Raw genomic sequence first — 9,105 nt, 5'->3', positions numbered from 1 at the left:
GCAAGATGGCTTCCCAGGGGATTTCCACCAAACATTGAAAGAAGAGTTAATACCTAGTCTTAAACTGTTCCAAAGAATAGAAATGAGAGGAAAACTTCCAAACTCATTCTACAAGGCCAGTATTACCTTGATCACAAATCCAGACAAAGACACCAATAAAGGAGAGTTACAGGCCGATATCCCTGATGAATTTGGATGCAAAAATTCTCAACAAGATACTACTAAAACAAATACAGCATCTTTTCTTGATAAAAACCCTCAAAAAGGAAGGAATAGAAGGAACATATCTCAACATCATAAAGGCCATATATGAAAGCCCCATAGCTAATATCATCCTCAAAGGGGAAAAATTGAGAGCTTTTCTTCTACAGTCAGGAACAAGACAGAGACATCCACTGTCACCACTGTTATTTATCATATTACTAGAAGTCCTGACACCTCAGTAATCAGACAACAAAAAGAAATAAAAGGCACCCAAATTGGCAAAGAAGCCAAATTTTCACTATTCACAGATGCCTTGATAGTCTATGTATAAAACATGAAAAACCCCACCAAAAAATTGCTAGGACTGATACATGAAATCAACAAAGTCACAGGATAAAAAAACAATGTATTAAAATCTGTTGCATTTCTGTACACCAATAATGAAGCAGCAGAAAGAAAAATCAAGGAATCAATCCCATTTACAATTGTACCAAAAACCATTAAATACCTAGGAATACACCTAACCAAAGAGGTAAAAGATCTGTACGCTGAAAACTATAGAACACTTATGAAATAAATTGAAGTGGACACAAAGAAATGGAAAAATATTCCATGTCCATGGTTTGGAAGAACGAATATTGTTAAAATGTCTACATTACCCAAAGTAATCTACACATTTAATGCCATCCTTATTAAAATACCACCAGCATTAGAACTAGAACAAACAATCCTAAAATTTGTATGGAATCACTAAAGTCCCCAAATACCCAAAGCTATCTTGGAAAAGAAAAGCAAGGCTGGAAGCAGCACAATTCTGGACTTCAAGTTATATTATAAAGATGCAGTCATCAAGACAGTATAGTACTGGCACGGAAACAGATACATAGATCAATGGAACAGAATAAAAAAACCAGAAATTGACCCACAACTATATGGTCAACTAATTGTTGCTAAAGCAGGAAAGAATATCCAACGGAAAAAAAAAAAACCCAGTCTCTTTAACAAATCATTTTTGGAAAACTGGCCCACCACATGCAGATGAGTGAAACTGGAAAACTTTCTTAGACCATACACAAAAATAAATTCAAAATGGATGAAAGACCTCAATATGAAACAAGAAACCATCAAAATTCTAGAGGAGAACACAAGCAGCAACCTCTTTTACTTTGGCCATAGCAACTTCATACTGGACACATCTCTAGAGGCAAGGGAAACAGACAAAAAATGAACTATTGGGACTTCATCGAGATAAAAAAAAACTTCTGCACAGTGAAGGAAACAATCAACATAACCAAAAGTCAACCTATGGAATAGGAGAAGATATTGGCCAGTGACATATGTGATAAAGGGTTAGTATCACAAATCTATAAATTCTATAACTTCAACATCCACAAATATATAATCCAATTAAGAAATAAGTAGAAGACATGAATGGAAATTTTTCCAAAGAAGACATCCACGTGGCCAGCAAACACATGAAAAGATGCTCAACATCACTCATCATCATGGAAATACAAATCAAAACCCCAATGGGATACCAACTTACAGCTGTCAGAATGGTAAAATTAACAACACAGTAAACAGTTGTTGATGAGGATACAGAGAAAGGGGAACCCTTTTACCCTGTTGGTGGGAATGCAACATGGTGCAGCCACTCTACAAAACAGTATAGAGATTCCTCAAAACTGAAAAATAGTACTACCCTGTGATCTGGCAATTGCACTACAAGGTATTAGCCCAAATGATACAAAAATACTGATTCAAAGAGGCCCATGCACCCTATGATTATAACAGAATTATCAACAATTGATATATTATGTAAAGAGCTCAAATTTCCTTTGAATGAGTAATGGATAAAGAAAATGTGGTATATAGAAAGAGAATGGAATAGTACTTAGCCATCAAAAAGAGTAAAATGTTGCCATTTGCAATGATGTGGATGTAGCTAGAGTGTAATATGCTAAGTAAAATAAGTTAGAGAAAGACAAATACCATATGAATTTACTCATATGTGGAATTTTGGAAATGAAACCGATGGACATTTGGGATGTGAAAAAAAAGAAGGGGCAAACCGTGAGACTTTTTTTTAAAAGATTTTATTTATTCATTTAACAGAGAGAGCCAGACAGCAAAAGAGGGAACACAGACAGGGGGAGTGGGAGAGGAAGAAGCAGGCTCCCAGCGGAAGAGCCTGATGCGGGGCTTGATCCCAGAACGCCGGGATCACGCCCTGAGCCGAAGGCAGATGCTTAACGACTGAGCCACCCAGGCACCCCAAACCATGAGATTTTTAACTATAGAGAACAAACTTTGAGTTGCTGGCAGGGGGGTGTGGGGGTTTGGGCTAAATGGATGATGTGAAATAAGGAGGGCACTCGTATGATGAGCACTATGTGTTGTTGGTGTTGATGAATCACCAAATTTTGTTCCTAAAACCAATATTACACTTTATGTTAACTAACTAGAATTTAAATAAAAACAAAAAAAATTGGTGATGTTGAAATTATACAGTCTTTAATAAGTATATTTGAGATTTTAAAATATTTTTCTTTTCACAATAATAATATGCATTTTAGAAAACATTAAACCAGTCATAATGAAAATAAGTAAACAAAATGTCCATGTTTTAGGAGTCAGTGATTGTAGTTTGTTCTTATTTTTGTTGTTGAAGAGCTTGATTGTCAGGTCAAGTAGAGGGGTTGTGTAATAATGAGAGAGATTTTGATCTTCCTCCTTCTTATGTTCCATAGATGAGTGAAACCATATGATAATTGTCTTTCTCTGCTTGACTTATTTCACTTAGCATTATCTCCTCCAGTGCCGTCCATGTTGCAGCAAATGTTGAGAACTCGTTCTTTCTGATAGCTGAGTAATATTCCATTGTATATATGGACCACACCTTCTTAATCCAGTAATCTGTTGCAGGGCATCTCGGCTCCATCCATGATTTAGCTCTTGTGGACAATGCTGCTATGAACATTGGAGTGCATATGGCCCTTCTCTTCACTACGTCTGTATCTTTGGGGTAAATATTAAGTAAACTTAACTAAAGGTATATATATTGGAGAGCTAAGATTCAAACCTAACAAAGTCTTCTTTGGGGAAGTCTGGGCTTTTTTTCATATTTATCATCACATATGTAAACTAGAGGTTATAATAAAAATTGGCACTGTATTATTTGTAACTGAACAATAAACCATTTTTATTGATTACAAACCACCACACAATAAATCAATGATCTTGTGAAAAAAAAAAAGAAAACATTAAACCATAATTGAAGAATGAAAAATGTCAATAATATTGTTACTCAATTTCAACCATAATTATTTTTTGAGGTACATAGCCTCTGTCTAAGTGTGTGCATGTGTATGTGTGTGTAATGTTCATTTTCTTTTTTCAAAAAAAGAGGTCATATTTCACAATAGTAGAGTATTTTCACTTAATTATTTGTCATGGACATTTTCCACATCATTAAATGTTCTTCTTCAACATCATATTTAATGATTGTTTAGTGGGGTTTTTATTGGTATGGATGTACAATATTTAATGAGTACTCTATTATTGGATATTTAGTCTGTTGCTATTTGTTATAAATAAAACTTCAAAGTATTCTTCACTATGGTGTACACCTGAAACTAATGCAGTAATATTGTGTGTCAATTACCCTTAAATTTTAAATATTTTTTTAAAATAAAAGAACATAAAATCAATAAAACTGAGGTAGCAGAACTTTCTTTTAAAAAGTATTCTTGAAACAACACCTTGATGCACATACATTATTTCCTTAGTATAAATCTCTCTATTAGGAATAAGGGAATGCAAAATTCTATAGCTTTTGATGAACATTGGCACATTATACTGGAATTTAAAAAATAATACATATATATGTATTATATGTGTGTGTATATATATACAAATATATATATGTATATGAAAGACTACTAACTTACGTTCCCACGAATCATGGATGAAAATGCCCATTTTTTTGTACATTTCCAAGAATATTATTTCTTAAAATACTTTGTTAATTGGATGGGTAAAAAAAAATATTTAGGTGCTGCATCTTTGTTCAGGCAGTGAGGCAACTTCACTGCCTCCCAGGCTCTGCTTCTTAGACCTCTGCTTTGCCTCCTCTTAGTGCAGAGTGTGGGAAGGTGTGACAGAGCCATCAATCTGCTGTCTGTCCAACACTGCTGTCTGGGGTCTGACAGGGGATTGTTGCTGATGGGAGGAAGTGTCTAATGAGAAAAAAGTTAGTTTGGTTTTAAAAATATAACTTTGGTACAGACTCTGCCAATGTTTTCCCTTATATTTATTTACTGTTTAATTTTCTTTGTTGTCCTTTCTTGACTTTTGCTCACTTTTTTTTTAGCCTGTTCATCATTATTTTATTGATGTCTAAGAACTGTTTCTACATTGAGTCACCTTAATCTGGGGAATATTCTACATGCGCTTCTCTTTTGTCATTTGCTCTTCAGTTTTGTGAATGTTGTTACACTTAATTATTACCATTTCTGGGGAGCCTGTGTGGCACAGTCGGTTAAGCATCTGCCTTCAGCTCAGGTCACGATCTCAGGGTCCTGGAATTGAGCCCCATGTTGTCGGGCTTCCTGCTCAATGGGGAGCCTCCTTCTCCCTCTGCCCCTCCCCCTGCTTGTGCTTTCTCTCTCTCTCTCTCTCTCTCAAATAAATTAATAAAATCTTAAAAAATAATGATTATTATTGCCATTTCATATATTTGAGTTTCTTCATCTAGATGTTCTCTAAATTGTTTTTAAATTATTAGTCATACATAGGCAGCACGAAGAGCTATTGTTTCATTTAACGTATTGGATTCTTATCTGTATTTTTTTTTTGCCATCCTTTATACATACACTTTATTGTGGTGCTATTTTTAAGGCATTATCTCTAAATAAATGCAATGTCCAAAACCTAACTATAACAGCATGATTTTCTGTTAGAAGTCATCTGTAATTCTGTCAAGCAATTCCATATAAAGCAAGGGATCAATCAGATGCATAGTGTGGAAATAAGAAAACTACAGAGCTGATAAGTAGATTCCTATTGCCCTTTGCTGTGGTTTCCTGAAAACCTTATATCAAATTCATGGCTGAAGCTGAACCACACGCTGTGTCCCTTGTCAGACATTCTTTTCTAAAAAGGATATCTAATAACTTTATGAAAGCATGTGCTGAAGAATAATCACAGGCCTTCGGGGGTTTTTCCTCCAAGACTTTCGGTACTGAGTGTCTCACTTTCAGATTATAAATCTGCCCCTATAACTTGCACTTTGGAGGGTTCAACTGAACTGAGAAGCAATGAGAAGGATTAGTGGACTGCTTCCTCTCCCTGTGCAGTAATGGGATATAAGCACTATCCACAGGCTCCTGAATCCTAACTAGATTGCAACACATCAGAAATTACACCTTTAGGATTTATATACATGTATCCATTCATGGATCCTATGTATAAGCATTACTTATGTACTTATAATACAGCTCCTGCTGCCATATGGCTTTAAAATGTCAAATTATGTTTAAATAAAGCATACAATCAAGACTTTTTAAGTTGGAAGGAATCACCTCATTCAACTATCATAGGAGGAAACAGAGGCTCGGAGATCTGAAGTGACTGCCTGAGGTGACCTTGTGAGTTAGCAAGCTTTCAATAATCATTATTACTATCAGACAGAGAGACCTAGGATGTAGAAGCCCTAGGATAGGCCACAGTAGTGTGATTTAGGGGGGGCCCTCCCCTTACCCTCTTCTGTTATATAATGTATGAAATTCTGTCGGTATATTCCTCTAAGATGAGGAATATTTCAAAGTGTATCAGCTAAAACATTGTATGGGACAACTGAGATTAAAATCTTATATGGATGAGAAATGATCCAGAAAGGGGTAGGAAAGAAATCAGGGAGAATCTGTATTTACTTCATAATACTGTGAAAGACCAGATTGAAGTACACAGGATTCCTTAAAAACAATACCTCAGAAGGGGCATCTGGGTGGCTCAGTTGGTTAAGTGTCTGACTTTTGATTTTGGCTCAGGTCATGATATCAGAGTCATGGTATCAAACCTTGCTTTGGGCTCCATGCTCAGAGGGGAATCTGCATGGGATTCTCTCCCTCTCCCTCTGCCCCCCTCCACTCACACACACACACTCTCTCTCTCAAATAAATAAATCTTTTAAAACAAAACAAAACAAAACCTCAGAAAAGTTGAAACATTGGAGTGAAGCAAAGCATACGTCCATCTTTCCAGGAGGAGTCAGTGGTGGAAAGAGCAACTTTGGATTCCAGTTCTTGTATTTCATACTCATTTACTGTGTGACGTGTATAATTATACAATCGAAAGAGCTAGCATTAACAAAGTACTAATCTGATGCACCGTTTTAGTATTAATTCAGAGGGATGAGTCCTTCATGAAGATCCACAAGTGTCTTCCTACAGTATCCTCTTTCTTAAATCATTTGTAGAATGTCTGAAATAGAAGGGCTTTCAGAGATCATTTAGTTCTCCCTCTTCATATTAGAGAAGAGAAAATTTAAACTCAGAAAAAGGAGATGATTTACAAAGCTTTTATATGTCAGGGCTCAGTGGACTATAGCTCTGGTGTCCTTGATCAGGCCAGTGAGTGCGTATTTACCATTCTGCTTCTCACCAAGATGCTAATCAGCTCTAAATTGGTTACCATTTCAAACCAGATAAAACAACCTCTTATATCATGATCTTTAGAAAAACATCATGACCAATATTCATTTGCTGTCCTTTAATCTCTAGAATTTTCTGAATTTCAATCTCTTCTCTCTCTTTCCTCTCTACCCTCCCTTCTTTCTTTCCCTTCCCTTGTCCATAACAGTGACATCATTGGGAAGTGATAGTATAACACGATAGAATTTGTTGAGCTAAACCAGTTGCTAGTTGCTCTCAAAGCTCAAGTTTTATTATTATACTGGGAGCTCCGGTTGGTGGCTGAAGTGGGAATAAGAGTGGATATTTCTCGAATACTAGGTAAATCCATTTTATACAAATGAATTTATAATCATGGCTTTTTGGGTTGGAAATACTGTTATATAAGTTTTATCTGTATTACATGGTAGTGCACACACACACGCACAACCACACAGGAACACACACAATCATACAAATATTTTTTTAAAGATTTATTTATTTATTTAGGTCAACAAAACAGCTGCAACTTTTTTTTTTTTTGCAGTTACAGAGTGGCATTCAGTTAATAGAACAACAATTATTTCATAGAAGCTACATCAGAGACAACTGAAGATGAAAAACTACCATCCCCATATATGACTAATTTGTGCTGTGCACCAAAAAGAACCTGCTTTAAATTTTCATTCCAATTTACAACCCCCATATTGTACTAGGCAAGGTTAGTGGCTATTGAAAATACCACTGTATTTTCTGTACAGAAGACAGCGTACAGTTTAAAAACAAATCTTACGCACCCTTACATTTCAATTTTTTTTCTTTAAAAGGAGTGATATGTGTACAGGGGGCTAAATGCTTTATAGAGAAGAAAAAAACTGTGCTAGAACCAACTTATTCATCATCATCATCCTCTTCATCTTCATCTTCTTCATCTTCCTCCTCATCTTTATCCTCTTCATCTTCCTCATCTTCCTCCTTTCCCTTCTTTTTCTTTCTCTTTTCAGCCTTGGTAACTCCCTTTTTTGCCACATCAGGCTTTCCTTTAGCTCAGTATGCAGCAATATTCTTTTCATATGTTTCCTACAGCTTAGCAGTCTTCTTTTCATAAGCCTTCTTGTCATCTGCAGTAGAGTTATTCCACATCTCTCCCAGTTTCTTTGCAACATCACCAATGGCTAGGCCAGGATGTTCTCCTCTGATTTTTGGGTGATACTCGGAACAAAACAAGAAAAAGGCTGAAGTAGGCCTCTTGGGTGCATTGGGATCCTTGAACAGCCCTCCTCCCCCATTAGGTAGGATATAAGTTTTCATTTCTCTTTCACAACAGGCCTTGTCTGCCTTTACCATGCCTTCAAATTTTCCTTTCTCTTCAGCAGACATGGTCTTCCACCTTTCTGAGCACTTCTTAGAAAACTCTGAGAAGTTGACTGAAGCATCTGGGTGCTTCTTTTTTTTTTTTTAAGATTTTATTTATTTATGTGACAGAGAGACAGCCAGCGAGAGAGGGAACACAGCAGAGGAGTGAGAGAGGAAGAAGCAGGCTCCCAGCAGAGGAGCCCGATGTGGGACTCGATCCCGGAACGCCGGGATCACGCCCTGAGCCGAAGGCAGACGCTTTAACGACTGCGCTACCCAGGCGCCCCATCTGGGTGCTTCTTCTTGTACTCCTCTCAGCAAGTTTGCACAAAGAATGCATATGATGACGTTTTGTCTCTCAGCTTCTTAGGATCTCCTTTGCTCATATTTAATTCTTTTCCTCAGCGAGACACAGAGTTGCCCAGTGCCCATCTGGCTTTCACTTGCACTGGTGCTCTCTCTGTGGAGCTCAATGTACTGCAATCTATTTATTTATTTTTGAGAGAGAGAGAAAGCATGCAAATGCAAGGGGGAGGAGCAGAAGGAGAGGGGGAGAGAGAATATCAAGCAGACTCCCCACTCAGGGCGGAGCCCAACTTTGGGCTCGATCTTATGACCCCAAGATTAATTACAACCTGAGTCAAAATCAAGAGTCAGATACTTAACCGACTGAGCCATCCAGGTCCCCTCACACAAATAATTTTTAGAAGAGTGGCCATGTAAATTATCTTTGTAGGTAGCAAAATAAGATTTCTTCTTAACTGGAGTTAATTTTCTAAGGCTAACACTTGCTGGGGCCTGTTTACTTTTAGCAAATTACTTTCCAGAAGATGGAAACCAATATTACAGAATTATGTGTCCATTGCCTCATGTG

General features: G+C 36.9%; 1 pseudogene; it reads right to left on the bottom strand.

Moving 5' to 3' along the window:
• Positions 1-7,766: 7,766 nt before the first annotated feature.
• On the bottom strand, positions 7,767-8,617 carry LOC123796912 (high mobility group protein B1-like; annotated as a pseudogene).
• Between the last annotated feature and the right edge of the window lie 488 nt (positions 8,618-9,105).

Source organism: Ursus americanus, chromosome X (genome assembly GCF_024610735.1).
Source record: "Ursus americanus isolate L20-20 chromosome X, mUrsAme1.1.p, whole genome shotgun sequence".
NCBI lineage: Eukaryota > Metazoa > Chordata > Mammalia > Carnivora > Ursidae > Ursus > Ursus americanus.
Note: the sequence above shows the minus strand (reverse complement) of the source record. Positions and strands in the feature narration are given on the sequence as shown.